The following is an 18,513-nucleotide window of genomic DNA, read 5'->3' on the forward strand; positions in this document are numbered from 1 at the left end:
TTGTATAGGTGAGAGCCTGACCTGCTGGCGTTGAAGCACTGAGACTAGAGAGGAATGCGAACTTAGAGCCACAGGACACTAGTACATTAGTGCCTGGTTTGTGAGGCTGTGCTGGCAAAACACATGAGAGACTAAGAGCCAGCTACAGGCAGTTCATCTCAGGCAGCCATTGCTGGTGTCTGTCCTGGGCTTGGCCTGTCATCACGTGTATATTGAGAGTGTGGTCCAGTGGAGTTGAGGGCTGTGTTAGAAAGGCTGATTCTGGAAGACTCCAGAAGAAACTGTCACAAAGGCTAAATGGTAGAGAGCAGCAGGTCTGGGGGAAAGAGAGTTGTTGCACATGTTCAATCAATTGAAGCCTCAGTGTGCGTTTGTGGAGAAGAGGTGAGAGGACAGAGCCAGGATCTCAGCTGATTTCCAGCAGGCCTCCTGGGTAGTTCAGATGGCTGGTACTTCCAGAACTCTTCATCAAGACCAGCACTAGACACCACAAGGCTTTTCAGTCTGTAGATCTTATATCTACACAGACTCCCCCCCCCCCCCGAGGATGCACGCAGAATGCCTTGGCCATAAGCAAGCACCGTAAGCTCAGAGTGGAAGGCTCCAAACAGGTTGGTTTGAGGAGCAGCTTCCCAGGACAAACTAAGCAGTGTATAGTGGGGTCTCTGAGGCTGACATTCCCAGGGTCAAGCCTTGCCTTTCTCACTTAATGATCATGGGAAAGTGGGGAAAGTATTTAAGCTATTTGTGTCTGATTTTTCCACCTCTAAAATGAAGGTAGCATAGCATAATCTCATGGGGCATGGAATAACAAATAAATGATAGAATCCCTGTGAAATTTTGTCACAATGCTGACTCACTAGATGTGCAAAGGAAATAGCACCTGTGAGTTTCTGGACATGACTTTATCAGTCAGTTATTGCCATAATACGGTCACGTGACAAAACCTGTATAGCCTTGATGACACAGAACAGATATTGACCTTTGTACGGATCCATGGTTTGTCTGGACAGTTCTATTGACTTGAATCAGGCCGGCCTATGTGCATCTTGGATCAGCAGACAGGTCATTTGGAGCTAGATGGCCCAGGTAGCCTCAGTTGCAATGGATATACTTTTCTCCACATGATCTGCCAATCTCTGGCAAGATACTTTGGGCTTGATCTCATATCAGGATCAGGGACCCAAGAAGGGAAGGAAAACCGTACAGTTCTCTTTTCAGCCTTCACTTGTCTGAAGTTTCTGTTTTACCACTGACCAAAACAAGTCATGTGATCATGCCCAATGTCAAAGTTGGAGGATGTCACTTGATTATAGAGCAAACAGCACAGATACAGATAAACAACTAAACATGGCTATAAATGCAGTCAGAAGCACTCTGGTCCTTTTAATAAACTTCCCAGGGGACGGCTAGTCTTGGCAATACTCATTTCAATAATTCTTCTTTCCCGCTAGCTAATTGGGCCATTCCTCATTGGGAACTACTAATATTAAAGGACATAGCACTATTACCATTCACTGGGCTTTTTGTTGATGCCAATTATTGAATATTTCTAGCCTGGGAGGCTGCGGAGAGTATCAGTGAGATAATTTGCATAAATTCTTTTGTTTAACTCAGAGCAAATAGGTTGTATTAACTCAGTAAATGTAACCATTGATATTTTTGTAGTTGTTCTACTGACTGATTGATTGATCCAGTTTATTGGTACTGTGTATTGAACCTTGAAGCTTCTCCGTGTAAGACCAGTGATCTATCACTGGACGATTCTCCTGGTCCTTAGCTTTTAATTTGAGACAGTGTCTTGCTGAATTACCCAAACTGGATTAGAACCCATTCTATAATCTAGCCAAGCGGGAACTTGTGAGCTTCCTGCCTCAGCTTCTCAAGTAGCTGCGATAACAGGCCTGTGTCACCACAGCCATCTTGATTTGTAGTTTATTATTTCATTTGTTTTGTTCATCCAGGGGATTGCTAAATGTTATTTTAATCTCCATGTTGGCATTTTCATCCCAATTTAGCAAACGAAGCACGAAACCTAGGAACATTAATAACCCTCACAATGTCACACAACTAGTAAGGGTGAGACCTTTTACAATTAAATTCAGGAATTCTCTTATTTTTTTAATGTGATATGAAAGAGAGAACACAGACAAGGATAGAAAATGCTAACTGAGCCACACCCAAGATGATCTAACTTAAGGTCCTGGGACCTTATTTCTGCTTTGTGGAACCTCAGAGAGTATGCAGATCCTCTTCTGAGAGGCAGCTGTGCAGACACCCTGACCACTTGGCCCTCTCTTGTCTCCCGGACTAACCTCCCAGGCTTGCTGGGCAGCAGTGCTACTATTGCGGTCGGTATGCCCACATACCAGGGCTTCTGTACTTAGTAGATGCTTGCATCTTCGGGGCCAAGTTCAGCTCCTCAGCCCTCCCAGCTCTCCACTCGCATGAGAGGCAGTTGTTCCATTGGAAAGCAGAGTCAGTCTATGGCTCCAGAATTCACACAGGTGGACCTGGCATGTGGCTCATGGCGAGAAACACGAATCCTTGTCTCGATACTGACTCTTACCTTGACATGGAAGACCGTAAGTCACAGATGTCTCATGGACACAGTTTCTAGTTCTGAGTATGCACTAGGAGTACTGCCTTCAGCCTTCCCTGTATCTTGTTGCTGGACAGAGATGGAAAGGTCTTTGCCCCAGGTCAGGCACCATTAGATTTAGGAAGCCTTGTATCGTCTTTGCAACAAGGACTCTCAGTGATGAATGCTGACGTGACTTCTTCTTTGTGAGATTTATTTGAAGAACTCATACTTAGTGCATATATATATATACATACACATGCGTGTAAATGCCAACTGAGGCCGGAAAATGATGTCACATCTCCTGGAGCTGGATTTGTAGGCATTTGTGAGCTACCTGATGTGGGTTCTGGGGACCTAACGCCAGTCCCCCAAAAGAGCAGTAAGCATTCTCTCCAGCCTTCAAATGATTTCTTGACAAAAGTTAGGTAGAAAGAGAGAGACAAGGTGGATAAAGAAAGACTCTATTAGAAGAGACTGATATCCATCAAAATAGCATACACTTTCAGCTTATGTGTACACCTCTCTGGCTTCATTGTGTTCTGAGAGCACAGCTCTCAGTCCATGTGGGGATGGTAGAAAGGACGCTGCTGGCAGTAGATTGGCACAGTCATTTCAGAAAGAACTGGAAATGTGTACCAAGAGCCTCAAAACGGTTCAGAGTAATCTAATATAGGAGAAAATTACCATAAGGAATCAATCTAAACCAAGGGTAGAACTAAATGGAGGGCAAGGTATGGGAGCAAAAATCGGAAACAGACCTAAGTGCCTGAGAATGAGATAATGGCTCAGGAAATCATAGCTAGTCCACTTAGTGGAATATTATGTAGCTATTAAAATGGTAATAATAGATGCTATTGAACAACATGGGGAATGCTGATGATAGAATGGCAAATAAACTAACCCAGAGACACCACTGAACATTCACAGTGATTAAAATCATGCAAAAATGTTCCTGTGTTTTCATAAATGGTATGGCTCCGGCAACAAAATATATTCTGAATTTCTAGGTGGAGACAGAGAGGGGAGAGAGACTTCCAACTAGCCAGCAAAACAGGCTTGCTCAGAGCAAGCTGATGCCAACCTCAATGGCAAATGAAGTCTCCTATTAATTTTAAATTTCTTTTTAAAGATGTATTTATATGATTGCTCTATCTGCATGCATGCCTTTATGCCAAAAGAGGGAATCAAATCCCATTACAGATAGTTGTGAGCCACCATGTGGGTGCTGGGAATTGAACTCAGGTCCTCTGGCAGAAGAACAGTAAGTGCTCTTAATAGGTGAGCCATCTCTGCAGTCCTGAATTCTAAATTTCTTTAGCAAGTTTTATTTTTCAATGAGTGTTGCAGAATCTATATTGCTTAAATTCACATATGTTTATATTTTTAATAGTTCCTTCAAAGCTGTATATTTGAAAGTATATTGGGATTTAGGAAACACAATGTCCAACAAGCTCATTAGATGAACTGTCTGGACTTGGCAAGAGTACTGGGCTGGAGAGCTATGGACAGAAACCAGCTTGAATGGGTGGAGGCTGAGAGGGCGCGATATGTTTAGATAACTATTTTGGGGGGGGGTTGACTGTAAATGGAGGTGTTCTACAGTTTCATAGCTGCTGAAGGACATTTGGTTAATATTCCTAACTTTAGCTGTATTGTTTGAAATGCCAGGTTTGCTATATAAAGCCCAAATCCTTATAGGCATCACCAGATGAAATTCCTGGAATATATGGAGCAAGATTCCTAAGAAGTGTAAAGCAGTTAATGTCTGGATAGTGATGTAGTTTTTTTTTTTTATATGATATAAAAGTGAAATTTTTTGACCAGATACAAACTAGTTAGTCTTCAGATTTAGGATTGGCAAGATGAGAATGGGGATATTGAGAATCAAGGAAATTGGGAAGCTGAGATAAACCAAAGGGCTGTGTGTGGTTAAGAAAGGATCTTGGGGAAAGTCCTCTGGTTTGTTGTTGTGTTTTCTTACTAGAATTCCATACTTTGTGCTAAGCGACCATGTCCTTTTCACACCACCCCCCTGCAAAATGCAGAAGCAAATACAGAGAGTGTGCTAGAGCTGAGGTCTGAGGGATTGCTGTGGGAATGTGCAGAGCTGGTTGGGGCTAGCACAGGGCAGCATGCAAAGGCAGCTGGCAGCCAAGGCACAGGAATTCTAGTGCTCCGAGGAAAGCAGAAGTCCTGCGGGCCTCAGCGCAGGAAGTCCAGTGTCTAAAACTATATAAAAATGAGCACCACTGCCCCTGTCCTATTATTTCTTGGCTTGTTTTTAAAGAGTGCAAATGCCAGCCTCGGGTGGCTACAGAGCAACTCTGAGACGATAAAATTATATTGTGACAAAGATGGGTTCCTTGTAGAAGAGGTCAAGTGTGAATTTGGGCATTTTTTCTGAACTGGCTGGAATTTAAAGGTTAACTTGTCCTCCTACTGGGGACATTAATAACTAAAAGCAGCAAATGGGAAGATAATTTAAATTTTTCACATTTGAGTTTTATAAAATCTACCTGAAGCCTTATAATTAACATGCAACGACAATCTTTGTAACAAGAGATTTTTCCCTCAGCTTTTCTTTAAATGTGCAATGCTTAAATGGGCTCTGCTATTATAATTTCTCCATTGATTTATGGGCTTATTTTAGACATCATCATAAGTATCTAGGAAATCATTTTATAAACAAAATGTAAAACTCAGATCCAACCTACTTATTATAAATATTTTAAATTAAAATGATAATGTGCCTAAAATCTAGATAAAGATCCTTAGACAAAGGATATGGGTACTAACGTAGAAATGCTTTTTACTGATACTTATACAGTTCTGTCACTGTGGCCTTCAATTTGTATTTCATTCCCTTGTTTCTATACCTGGACATGCACAATTGGACCTGCAGTATCTTAAAAATATGTTCTGCATAGTCTAGATAAGTTTAGTTGGGAATGAGAGGGAAGGACATTCAGTTACTTGTGTGTGGGCTCATCATTCTTACCAATTTAGCTTTGGACTCGTGTGTGATGGCGTTTCCACAGAGGTTTAAAGAGGATGGAAGACTCGCTTTGTATGTGGCCTGTACCATCCCTTAGACTGGGGTTCTGAACTGCATCAAAATGAAAAACCTAGCAAGCAAGCTGAGTACCAGTATTTTGTCTCTCTTTTGCTTCCTGTGTGTGGATGCAATGTGACTGGCCATGCCTTCTCTGTCATCCTTGCAATGACTTCTGCTTCCTGTGTGTGGATGCAATGTGACCCGCCATGCCTTCTCTGCCGTCCTTGCAATGACTTCTGCTTCCTGAGTGTGGATGCATTGTGCTGTTGTTTCCTTTTTTAACTGTTGCTGCTTTTTAAGCTATGGCTAGCCTAGTTAACCACCGTAACTCTGCAGCTATAAGAAGCAGGAGGAAATTCTGTTCCCTTAGGCACCAACTCTTTCAAAGTTACAAAAGAAACTTATCTAAATCTCTGTCACTCCAAAAACTCAAGATTCAAAGGCTGAGGTAGAGTCCTGCTCCCCATAGAGGCTAAATAGCAAGCAGCTCACCTAGATCACCCCCTCACATCTCCCGAGACATTCTCCAGCTTCTCCTCACCTGGCTCCTCCCCACAACTAACTTCCTTCACCATTTAGGAGGCAGAGGCAGGTGGGTGACTGTGAGTTTAAGGCTCGACTATGGCAAGTTTGAGAACAGCCAAGGCTATACAGTGGCACTCTATCTCAAACAAAAAAATAAAAAATAAAGAAAGAAGAAAGTAAGGAAGAAAAGAATGAAAGAGAAAGAAGAAAAAGAAAGAAAAGAAGAAAAAAGAGTAAAGGCTTGGCCAGATGTGGGGGGCAAATTTTTACCCCACACTCAGGAGATGGGGGCAGGTGGAGCTCTGTGAATTTTAGCCATCATGGTCTGTATAGTAAGAGTCTGTATCAAAAACAAAACTAAACAACAGTAACAAAACAAACAAACAAACAAACAGAAAGCCCACATCAAATCTGTTTCTGATGCAAGGGTGATGGAGCACACACCTTCTCACAAGTCCTGCCACTAATGTCCATCTTAAAACACTACCAGTGCACTCTCATAGTCACTTGTGAGTGTGTCTGCTTCTCCCTCAGGTATTTTTGTATCTGATACACCCACCATGATAATTTTCTTAAAGTTCTCTCCATTTTTAGGAGTGTAACAAAGAGAAGCATCCACATACAGCATAAAGGTTTTATAACCTGTGTGTGACTGGTATGACTTGTTCAGTGATACTTAATTTAAGCTATTAAATATTCTCAATTCTCCACCCACATGAGATTTTTGATTGCCCTTGCAATTATAAAGAAATACCAGGGTTTGGGTCCCGTCTATATGATCATAGTTTGTAGGCCGCCTTTGGATGTCTGAATGATCTGAGCATGTGTAAAAACAACCAAGTACAAGGTTAATGTAGCCTCGTATTACTGAAATCATCACTCAGTTTTACTAATTTCATAAGTAGCAATTTTAAAGGACCTTCTCAGCATGACATCAAGGACATTCCTTAAAAGACCATGACAGAGACCTCGCTGGTAGCTAACAGTTACTTCTTATGAGTTATGTATAGAACTGCATTGTATGGAAGTTCTTAAGAAACCAGTGTGGACATTCGGTGTACAGAAATAAGGGTGGGGATGATTTGCTAAGAGTACGCAGGAGCATTCAGTGGGTGTGTGAGCTCCATGTGGATCTCATTCTGGCCACTAGTCTAGACCTCACCACTCTCATTATCTGTACAATGGAATATTACCTAGTTTCACACAAAACTGAAAAACCCGAGGCTTCCAGAAAGAGATGTTATGAACTCTATATGCACTTCTGGAATCCTAGCACATCCAAAAGTAAGAATTATGGCTGTGTTTGTTCAACTACAGTCATCCAGGCACATTCCCAAGCATATATGTTATTCCTATTACAAGCAATTCCAGCAAGAGAAGAAATAACAATTTTTCAGGGATTATAAGTTCATATAATTGCACATCAGAGGAAAATATGGATATTAAAGACTCATAAGTGTTGAGATGCAGCACATTTTTGCCTATTATTTTTTCAATTTCTTGCTCATGAATTTCAGCTTAAAGTACATCCATTTCCCCCCCACCATTTTGCCCTCTGTTTCATAGATTTCAGAAATAAAATTTACCATGACATGGAACTTAAGTATTTCTTGCTACTAAGATTCTCTAAACTATAAACTGTTTATGTAAAAATTTATTTACATAGCTGTCATTGCTCCTCTAGAGACATGTGCACCTGTCGGTTTTTAGTGCAGGCTTGTAAGCCTGTCTTTCTAAAGTTTGTCATTCTAGGTGCAGGACTTTGAGTGGCTTTTGTCTTAGAGCTCTGTCATCTTAGAAGCACATGGCATTCCAATGTCTTTTGTGACAGAGGAAGAGAGGAATAGGTAGGACACACTGGCTCCTGGTTATCTGAACCCAGAAAGAAGTCCCGTTTATGCTTATAGCACATTGGCATCGGCTGCCAGACAGACTGGGTTTCCCATTTCAGTTTTGTTTATGTCTCGTCTCAGGACTGAGTTGGGGATCATCGGGTAACCTACCAAACTGTGCTCATTCCCCATACCCCCAATTATAACAAAATGTCATAGTAGAGATTAAGCAGAATTTGCCATTTCCCAGCTGTGAAATACAGTTTTAAAAACATGTGGCTATTCTCCAAATGAAATTGTGTGTCCTCCCAAAGACTGTTCGCTATTTTTAGTCTGGAAGATGCCTCGCTGCAGTTGATCTAACTCTAGGACATGAAATACATCAAGAGTTGCAGTATTGGGTTTGTCTGCTTCTCTCTGGTGTCAATCTAATAGAGCAAGTGCATGTTTTTTTTTTTTTTGACTTTTTTTTTTTCTAGCGACTCAATTTCAGATGGCTCTGGCTGGCAGCCTTTAAAAAGGGAGACTTTTCAAAGACCTAGGATGCTCAAGGTCAGCTGTAGCTGGTGGCCAACATTAATTCTGGTTTCTATCCTGAGTTGTGAAAGGCTGGTTTTGTCCTTCACCTGAATTGATAATGGAGTTTGAGACCACAGTCATTCTCAGGATCCATTCTCCCACTAGGGGGTTGGGCGGGGTATTTCCTGACTTGTGTTTGCCGAACAGATTGCCTATTACTAGACTTGCATTTTGGTGCTATGCTGTGGAACTGAATCTGCCTTCTAGACAGAATCTGTGACTCCAGCTGCTAGGATGTCTGTCAGCAGATGGCTTTCAACACCTAGTCCTATACTCGGGTCTCATCCAGCCATCCTTGCTTTGATGATTGCAGAAAGGACCCGAAGGACACTGGGCGGAGATTATGCTAGTGGTCACAGCTTAAACAGTAAAAGAACACAGATTGAGATCAGCACAGGAAGAACCAAACATGAGAGTTCGGTCAATCCCTCCGTGGACTTGTACCAGCAATGTGTGCCCCCAGTAATAACATGTGATGATGATATGTAGGATGTCAGGATGTTGCCAAGCAACCTTGAGGTCCATGATTTTTATTGGAGGTGAGCCCTATAGGCTTAATATGACCATGTGACTTACTTCAACTTCTTGGTCCCCAGCTAGCAGACCTTGAGGGCTTCTTGGAGGTTGTATCCCCAAACTGGTCAGTGTTTTCTTTGCCATACAGCATTTTACCACTTGAAGTTCACCGAGTTGAACCTTTTGACATAAGGATCCTCTGCAAGAGACCTGTCAGTCTCTGAGAGTTGCCTCACCCAGAGTCATATTGCTTCTTAGGGCAGCCAGGGTCATCACCCACTGGAGCAGGCAGGATGAGTGCCTCACACCCTGACCTAACCACAGGACACTCAGATGGGCCATTCGAGCTCTGTCCTTGAGTCTTCATCACAGCTGTTCTTCGCTCACTCCTGCTAACCCCGCCTTCTCTCCATAGATGTTAACACCAATGAAACCATGTGATAAACACCTTCCTTGTTAATTTCCAGCCTACATCTCAGGGAATCTGCCATGTGACGAAATGTGAAATTGAAGTATTTTCACTCGTTGGTCATTTTGTTTCTTCTGAGTGATTTTATTTTGGTTCAATTTTCCACGATCATCATCAAATTATAGAGAGCTTGAAAATTAATTTGAAAAAATAAAGGTGTTTTTTCTTAAAAAAATGGTCTCACTGTACCCAGTATCAGGTGGTAGACAATTCCATTTTTTCACTTATTTCCCCAACAGGAGGTTTATCTTCTTGGAGTTAGACTTTCTGTCCAAAAGAGATAAATTTTTTTCCTGTTATCTTAGGTTATGAATATTAACTCCTCCCTTGATGGAGGAAGGTCATTCATTGGTAATAAACAAACTGCCTTGGCCCATTTTGATAGGCCATCCCTTAGGAGGGTGGAGTAGGCAGAACAGAATGCTGGGAGGAAGAGGAAGTGAGGTAGACACCTCAGACAGAGACGCCATGCTCCCCTCTCCTGGGCAGATGCGATAGCTCTGCTCTCTGAGGCAGATGCATAAAGCTCAGAACCAGGATGGACAAAGGCTAGAATCTTTCCCGGTAAGACTGATGCTACACAGATTATTAGAGATGGGTTGATCGGGATATGAGAATTATCCTGTAAGGGCTAGAGCTAATGGGCCAAGCAGTGTTTAAAAGAATACAGTGTCTGTATAATTATTTCGAGGCAAAAGCTAGCAGGCGGCCAGGGTGCTGGGGATGCAGCCCCACTGCTCCTAATACTATATTAATTTCAACACTATTTGACCAGTGGCTCGAGCATATTTCTAACTAGCTCTTATATCTTAAATTAACCCATTTCTATTTATTTGTGTATCATATTCATGCTGGGGCTTACCAGGAGACAGGCATCTGTCTCCTTCTGTCTCCTTTCAGCAGCTACAGGCATCTCCCTGACTTCACCTACTTTCTCTCTATATCTCTGTTCAGATTTCCCACCTGGCTTTTCTCTGCTGAGCTATTGGCCAAAGCAGCTTTATTCATTAACCAATGGTAATAAAACATGTTCACAGCATATAAAGGGGAATCCCACATCACACCAGGAATCTGAAGCACTAATCTAATTAATCTTTATCAATAAAATCTAGTCAGATATTGGAGTAAAAACCTGGAAGATCAGAGAACTGGGAGCAGCCACCCAGTTTTTTTTGCATTCATAGGGGCTGAGATCCTATCTACACCCCACCTTATCACTTCTTGTCTCCACCTTCTGAGTGCTGGGATCAAAGGCATGTACCACCATTACCTGGCTTCTATGGTTCATTAGTGGCCAACTCTGCCTTCTGATTTCCAGGCAAGCCTTTGTCAGAACACAAACAAAATATCACATAAAGGGTACCATTAGAAAACACTTTACCGTAGGCAATTGTTTAAGGTATCCTGATGATGAAAGGGTTGGAAGAGAGATCCCAAGGTGTGGAAATTCTCACTGTGATTCATTCACGTTTGCCCTCCCATGTTCCTGTGACTCACTGGGTACACAATAGCTACGCCTGCCTCCTGAGACTTGCACCAGATCTTTTGTGGTATCTCTCATGGCTCAATTTCTTTAACTTCTCCTCTTCTTTGCACACTGTAAAGCACAGGCGACTGATCTGTACATTCCATGACAACTATAGTTCCATTTTCTCTATTTAGAAACAAATGTAATTACTTAAACTGGAGAAGACAGAACTACTTTTGCAGAAAAGTCAAAACATGTATCAATACTCATCTCTACAATTATTTCTCAAGGAAAAAAAGTCCTCCCTGGCTTTTCTTAATAATGAGGAAGAGTCTCAACAGAAGGTGGCTACTTATACAATAAAATGGCCCAGTGCTTCACCTCACATCTGAGCCTCGCTTGGCCAGCTTGCCCCAGGAGTCAGGGAATTATGAAGACCAAACTCAAATTTTTCTGCAGCACAGGAGAACACTGAGGAATATGTTTTGTGAGGTGAATGTACCTAGACTTGTGACATTGACTGTGCTTCTTCTTAAAAATTATTACTGAACAAAATCACGTGCCAAATTGAGTCTGTAAAGGACCATCAAGTAAATATTTTTAAGTTTTGTGACTCACATGGCCTCTAGTATAAAGACTTTGTTGAAATCTTAGCAAAACTTTATGCCCAAGTATATGTTAACTTTGGTCCCTGAGGTGTAATTTGCAAGATGTGTAATATCTTAAAACTTAATGTAATTCTAACTAGTATTTTACTTCCAAGATATTATTAGAATCGAATGGAGATGCTGTGTGTGATACTTAGTATAATACCTAAAACAAATATATGCTCTGTATGCTATTTGAGAGAAGGATATATAGATGTAAAAATGAGATAATTGAGATAGAGAGACAGAAAGAAAAATAAAGTGAGAATAATCATATTAAAAATGTATTGCATACCAAATTTCTAGTTTCTAGAAGGGAATTCTCCCAAGCTAAAAAGATTACCGTAGTAAACAGAGTGAGTTGGGCAGCTGATTGAAGCTTTGTCACAGATAGCAGAGCAGCAGGGCTACACTTGCCCCAATATTTCCTCAAAACTGGCCTCCATGAAGTGATGGAGATTGATTTACATCTCAGAAGCAGAGGCCTTGGTGTTACCTGTGTCTTGACCCTGTCCCACTATGATAAAATACATCCAAAACTTTTTAAGAATTTGAACAAGAAGAAAAGTGAAATTGCATGAAAAATTGAAGCTCACTCTCCCCGAATCTCACTGCTGTGACTGGTCACCCAGTGTATAGCTTGAATAGTGTATTCATCATTTAGGATGAAATAGGTGAAAAAAATATGCAGGGTTTTTGACTATTTCCTGTAAGAAATGAGATGGCTCTGTGTGGGGATGCTTCACAATCATATGGAAGTGTCATTTAAGAATAGGTGTGTGTCATACCAGCCAATGGAGCCTCATCAAAGCTCGTTTCTGTAGGCAGAGAGGTGTGATTCTAGCCAAGGTTTCTTTTCACTCTTGTTGCTAGACTGAGGTTTGGAGGGGTGACAGGCAGTCATAGTCAAGCTAGAACCACCATGTTGGATATGCATCTAATGCCACAGGCTATTTCAGAGAATCAAGTCTTTGCCCTTGTGCACAAAAATAGCCATTTTTCCTGTTTTAATTACTTGTCTCCCCATTATGACAAAGTACCTATCTGAAACCTCTTGGAAGACAAAATGTCTGATTTGGCTTCTTGCTTCAGAGGGTTTAAACCCTTGTTTACTTGGCCATGTGCTTGACCAGAATGTCTCAGTGTGGGAGTAATGTAGAAAAGGAGGCTTCTCACTTCTCGGCACACAGGACGCAGAGGAAGGGAAGGCATAATTTTCAAGTTCATGTCCCTGGCACCAGCTTCCTCCAGTGAGGCTGCATCTTCTAACATTCCCAGAATCTTTCAAAAATAGTGCCGCCTCTCAGTACCAGACATTTGACCAGAAGCCTGCAAGGGCCATTTTCTGTTGTAACCATAGCCCTGCCCTTGACTTTCTGTGGCTGCTCCCGGGAATCTCATTCTCTCCATAATCCCCTGAGTTTGCGGTGGACCCTCTGGGTCAAAGGATTTGGGGAATGAGAAGGTCCAGGCTGTGGTTGAGAAACGCAGAATGATTGGTCTCAGAGCTGGAGAGCATCATGGATAATGGGGACAGAATATCTTTAATGTGCTCAGTTAAGAACCTTTTCTAGGGCTCCAGATCAGTAAAGTAAGCTAGACTTCACAGTTAGGACTTTGAGTTACTCAACCCAAGTCCTATACCATAAACCCTGTTCTCTTCTGTCTTGATACCCTTTGACGGCCCTGCTAGCCTGGCATTATCTATGGGACTGCTCTGTCAGTGTTCAGTGTATGGATATTTATGGGTGTTTGTGTAGTATATATGTGTGTGAGTCTGTGTGTGGGTGTGCTGGCTGGTTTCATCTCAACCTAACATAAATAAGCGAGTGTCATCTGAGAGAAGGGAATAGCAATGGAGAAAATGTCCTCTTAAGTTTCCAGGAAGCTTCGAATGGGATCAGAGCCTTTACTATGACTTCTGTGGGAAACCCATGGCCAGCAAGTATATGTCCTTCTAAACCACTCTAGGCTAGTCCTAGTTTTTCCTTCTTCATTACATCTCTCTTGTTTCTCATGCTCTCTCTGTAGACTGCCTCCAACCTTTTCGGTGGCTCACTGAATACCAAATGTGTAATGTTCTTTCAGGAATGGTTATTAGCCAACTCTGACTCAGAACTGCCATGTTTCATAGCATCCAGCCCCCAAATCTCAGTTTTCTATTATGGTATGCTTTCCTCTTTGGCCTGCTGTTTTTCATAACACTCAGAGGTGAACTGGACCAAAGTAATGACAACTCCAAATACCAGTCTCATTTCAACTTACTCCATCCTGTAGTAGTGTGTGCATTGGCTCAATTCTCTCAACGTGCTGCTTGGGACCTGTCTTTTAGCTGATATGCTTTTAAAAAAATGCTTAGTTTTTTTTTCCCTTTTTTTTTTTTTTTTGAGCAGTCTGAGCACCACGGTAAATGCAATGGTCTACTTGCAATATTAATAACCGATGTGGTTTTAACCTTATGTTCCTAATAAAGGAATGTTCTGCCGTTTAAGGCTCTGGGATGAATAATAGCTGAGTGTTTCTATTGTCCTCTTAAAGTGGAGCTCACTATATGTTGAATCACAACAGCACGACTTTTTATAGGTTGTGAATAGCATAAAGGCCCATCATGTCGTTGCAGACTGTGCCAAGTGAATGGATAATGGTGAACCAATTATTATAAATAATGCCTTGTTTCCCTCTGGCCCCTGCACAGATTTCAAAGAATGGAACTCTATTAAGGCTGGGAGATTAAATTAAGTGAGACATTGTTAGCACCGGTACCCAGCACCGTGCTTGGCACATGTCATAACTTCACGCTGACTGAACCATGATCTCAGCAGCATCTCCATTCTGCAGAGGTCATTTTTGTTTTGTTGTTACTCATACTTTGTTTGCCATGATGAGTCTAACTCTGGGTTCTGGGTCAAGTCTGGCAGGGTGTGAACCCAGGAAGTTTTACATTGCTCCTAGAATGCTCCTGGATGGAGCCAGTTGCAGTGGAACTAGAGAAAGGTAAGAGATTGGAATATTAGAGCAGAGACAATGGGGCTAAAATTAGTCTGAGTGGAAAGGTGAGATTGGCTTTAGGCTCTGGGCAGATCAGAGGATCCTACTGAAATGTATGTATGGAGCATTCCCTTGCTAGGGTTCTGGAAATGTGTGAGTTGAGCATGACAGAGGCCCTGCTGGGTACTGAACTAATGTGCTCTTCAAGCTCTGATGGTTGCAGTCTCTTAGTGAAACAAGGTCTCCCAAGACACACACTGATGGAATAGCACCAAGTCCTGTTACTACCTCGTTCAATTCCATAGAGTTTCACTAACTCTTTCTTGAGGGCCTTATTGAGATAAGGGTGGTGGGTTAAGGGTGCTCTGATTTCCAAGTGTTTGATTGGTTTTACTAATAATTATATGATGTATTTTCCTGTGTACGAAATTGTTCTCTTTCTAGGCTTATATATTTTAAAGCTAATAACTTTTTTTTTCTGTTTTGACCTTTCTTGTTCTGAGTTGCTTGCTATTTAATATCCAGCTACTCACAAATGCAATTCTATCCAACAATGGGGCCAAAGACCAGGGTGAGTGGACAGCAGGAAGCAAATATTAATAAAAATGTACCTCTTATAGTTACAAGTCTAGATGGAAGAAGTAATATTCACTTTAAATCCAGGACTGCACAATTCAATGGCATACCCATGACAAGGTGCTCCTTGACATGAATTAGATTAGAATATTCTTCTATCTCAGAAAATATATTCTTCTTCCACCAGTGCCCTGGGATATGGAGGGTATCTATTGAAAATCATGGGTATCAAAGACTCAAGAAAATTTTATTTGTGAATATTTATAAAAGAAATAGCCAGTCCTTCAGTTAATAACCTCACTCCACTTCTGCTTTTCTTTGACCTTTCAAATGGATTTCTGCCACTCCTGAATTTGTCTCACTCCATCATCAGTTGCCTGTATCTATCTGTGTATGTGGGTCATTTGAGAGGAATGTAATAGTTGGGCGAAATTGCCAAGCAAGAGAGAAAGAGGTAGGTAAAGACTTCTGGCTCACCAGAGTCTAGGTAGTGATCTAACTCACAGTAGACATGATAGTGGGAAGCGAGGGGAAAGAGCTAAGCACAATAACTAGGAATACAGACATTAGGCATATGGCTCATGTTGGAGCGAGAGAGGCCATTCAAGCAAACCAAAGCAAAACTGCAGAGATGTATTTAAGGATGCCATCAGTGGAATTCCATGCTTACTGTTAATCCTTTAAAGAGAGGGACTGAAAAATGACCAGTTCTGCAGCCACAGTGCCCACGGCAGTCATTTTACAGAATACAGGGAAGGGCAGAGTTCATATGGAATAGGTTAAAGACAAGAAAGTGGGGTTATCCTTATTTCCCTCTTCTACCTGATTCAACTATGAAGGAGAGTGGAGGGTTTGGAGAGTCATGGAGACACAAGATCTAGGTTTTCAGGGCAGGAAAGATGTGGAATTGTGAAAATACCCATGGGAAGAAGCCTATACAGAGGGAGTGATGAAAGACAGAAGTAGAAAGAGCAATAGATATAGGTGAAGATTTTTAATGAGACTGCGGGTAGGGGTCCAGAACCCAGGGAAATAACAACCCTCTGTTTAATGGCAGCACAGAAGGAAATGGATGCAGTAGAGGGTCAGACTTCCTGGAGGGGGCAGTTACAACATCCTCTGGGGCCTGTCAAGAAGGATACAAGGTCCTTTCTTGAAGTAGGTAGGTTGTAGAGGAGAATGATAAAGGTCTGAAAAGGCAGCCCTGGAGGAGAGGAAGGAGGGCGTACCCTGAAGGATGGGAAAGGACTAACTCTTTAACCTTGGTGCCCTTTGCTGGCCCTCAGTGGCTTAGTTGGCACAGAGTCAAAGGAAGTGGCTTTCTTGGTTCACATAAGATATGACAAATTGAGTTAACCCCTTCAGTTGTAAAGTCCTAATTCCTGGATCACAGAAGTGAATTTATATAGAAATAGGCTCATTGTGGATATAATTAAATTAAAACGAACACACTAGGTTGATCTATAATCTAATGCTACTAGTGTCTTTATAGAAAAGGGAAATTTAGACATACAGACATATGCACTATGAGATGCTGGGGGAAGATGAACACAGATAGCAGGGTGATGCTGCTGTAAGCCAAGAGATGATGAGATGGTCTCCAACCCATGAGAGGAAAAGAAAGAGAGTTGGGGATTCTGTCTTACAGCCCTTAGAAGAAATCAGATCTGCTGCTACTTTGACTTGGACCTCTGGCCTCACAAACTGTGAGCCTGTAACAATTGCTGGTGTTTAATCCTCTCAGCTTGCGCTCTTTATTGAGGAAGCTCTAGAATTCTAATAGAAAGGAATTGGGACATTTGTTTTGGTTCCCCCTTTTCCTGTCCAAAGAGAGAACCTACAGAAACATTTCGAGGATACAGAACTCTGGAGGAGATAGCCTCAGGAATACAAGGTGGGTAAAGACAGACAGACAAAAAAGCACAGAAGGAAGAGAAAGGAAGAGGCGCAGAATGGAAGTGGTTTTTGTTCCCTCAGTGGTAACTGTAATTAGACCAGAGGATCACAGCTTCTTAGAAGGCCTCCACTCTACCCACCCAGGATTTTCCAGTAAAGGTTAATCCTAGCCTCTGGGTCCTTGCTACAGTGATCACGGTGTTACACCCCAGATTAGAGCTTCAGCTGAGATCAGAGCCAAGGTATTTGCAAATCACTGGTTCATGGAGGCCCTGGCTTTCATTTACATATGATAACCACAGACCTTCGATATCCTCAGAGGGACTTTCAAATGATCTGAGCCCTGGGCCTCTTCAAAGGACTGAATAACTAGTATGGATTTAATGGGCTAGTCACCCCATGATTCAGCATTTCCTTGGTTCCAGCACTCGGAGAGTTCGCTCATTAGCTTCAAGAGGCAGCTTTTTAATGGAATAAAATAAGAGGAAACGCGGGTTGTGGTTTCAAAAGTTACTGTGATTAAAATCGTATGGACAGCTGCTGTTCAGAGGAGTGTCACCCAGTGTGGATGAAAACGTGCTTTCTGTCAGAGAGCCACTGGGCTGTGAAGCCTGTTTACTGTACAGAAGATCTCTCCGCTTCTCTAAAGTCTTCAAAGTGGTGTGTGCATAGACAGCATGGATAGAAAATCTATTTCTTAAAAAAAATTGTAATTTAGAGAATAACTTTTTTCTTCATTGAAGAAAATTTGAAAAATAAATTTAAGCAAATATCTTTTTTAAAAAGCAGATAATCTCTCGAGTTTTAACATTTAGGGTGTGTATCCATCTGGTGTCTTCTTCCCTATGCATACATATATAAGCATACATTTTCTAAATTGGAGTCCTACTGTAAATACAGTTTTCAAACTTGCTGTAGTTGGCATATCCTGACTACAGTCCTGTGCTCTGGTGCTACTCTTGCAGTGGTTCACCATGTGGGTTGTCATAATTTATTTAATTCATCTCATTTCGTTGGAAATTTAGATTGGTTTTCAGGTTTGCGCTATTAAAGTTGATTCAACGTACATTTTTCAATATGTAATTTTTTTAAAAAAGCCCGAGGCTTCTGGGTTTGCGTTCTGAGCTGTTGAAGGTCAGTCAGGTAGTGGCATCTAGGTGCAGAGGGCTGTCAAACTCCTGCCTCTCTAACTGCCTTCTTTGTGCACTAAATGCAAGGTCCTTGAAGGAGGTCATTGTCTGATCTTTACTTGAGCAACCTTGGGAGAGAGTTCATACCAACAGAATAGCCTTTGAAAATGGCTGTGCGGGGAATGGACCTAAGTGCTGAGTGCAATTAGAAGGAGGTGCAATTTGGTGGGGGATGGGGAGGTGCTCAG

The 18,513-nt window shown here is 41.8% G+C and overlaps 1 protein-coding gene across 1 annotated transcript in view; it reads left to right on the forward strand.

The window, feature by feature from the left end:
- The window catches only part of Ptprt (protein tyrosine phosphatase receptor type T), a 1,017,256-nt gene that overhangs the window by 521,423 nt on the left and 477,320 nt on the right, over positions 1 to 18,513 (forward strand). The window lies entirely within an intron of this gene.

Source organism: Alexandromys fortis, unplaced genomic scaffold (assembly GCF_014885135.2).
Source record: "Alexandromys fortis isolate MF-2015 unplaced genomic scaffold, M_Fortis_MF-2015_v1.1 scaffold_27, whole genome shotgun sequence".
Taxonomy (NCBI): Eukaryota; Metazoa; Chordata; class Mammalia; order Rodentia; family Cricetidae; genus Alexandromys; species Alexandromys fortis.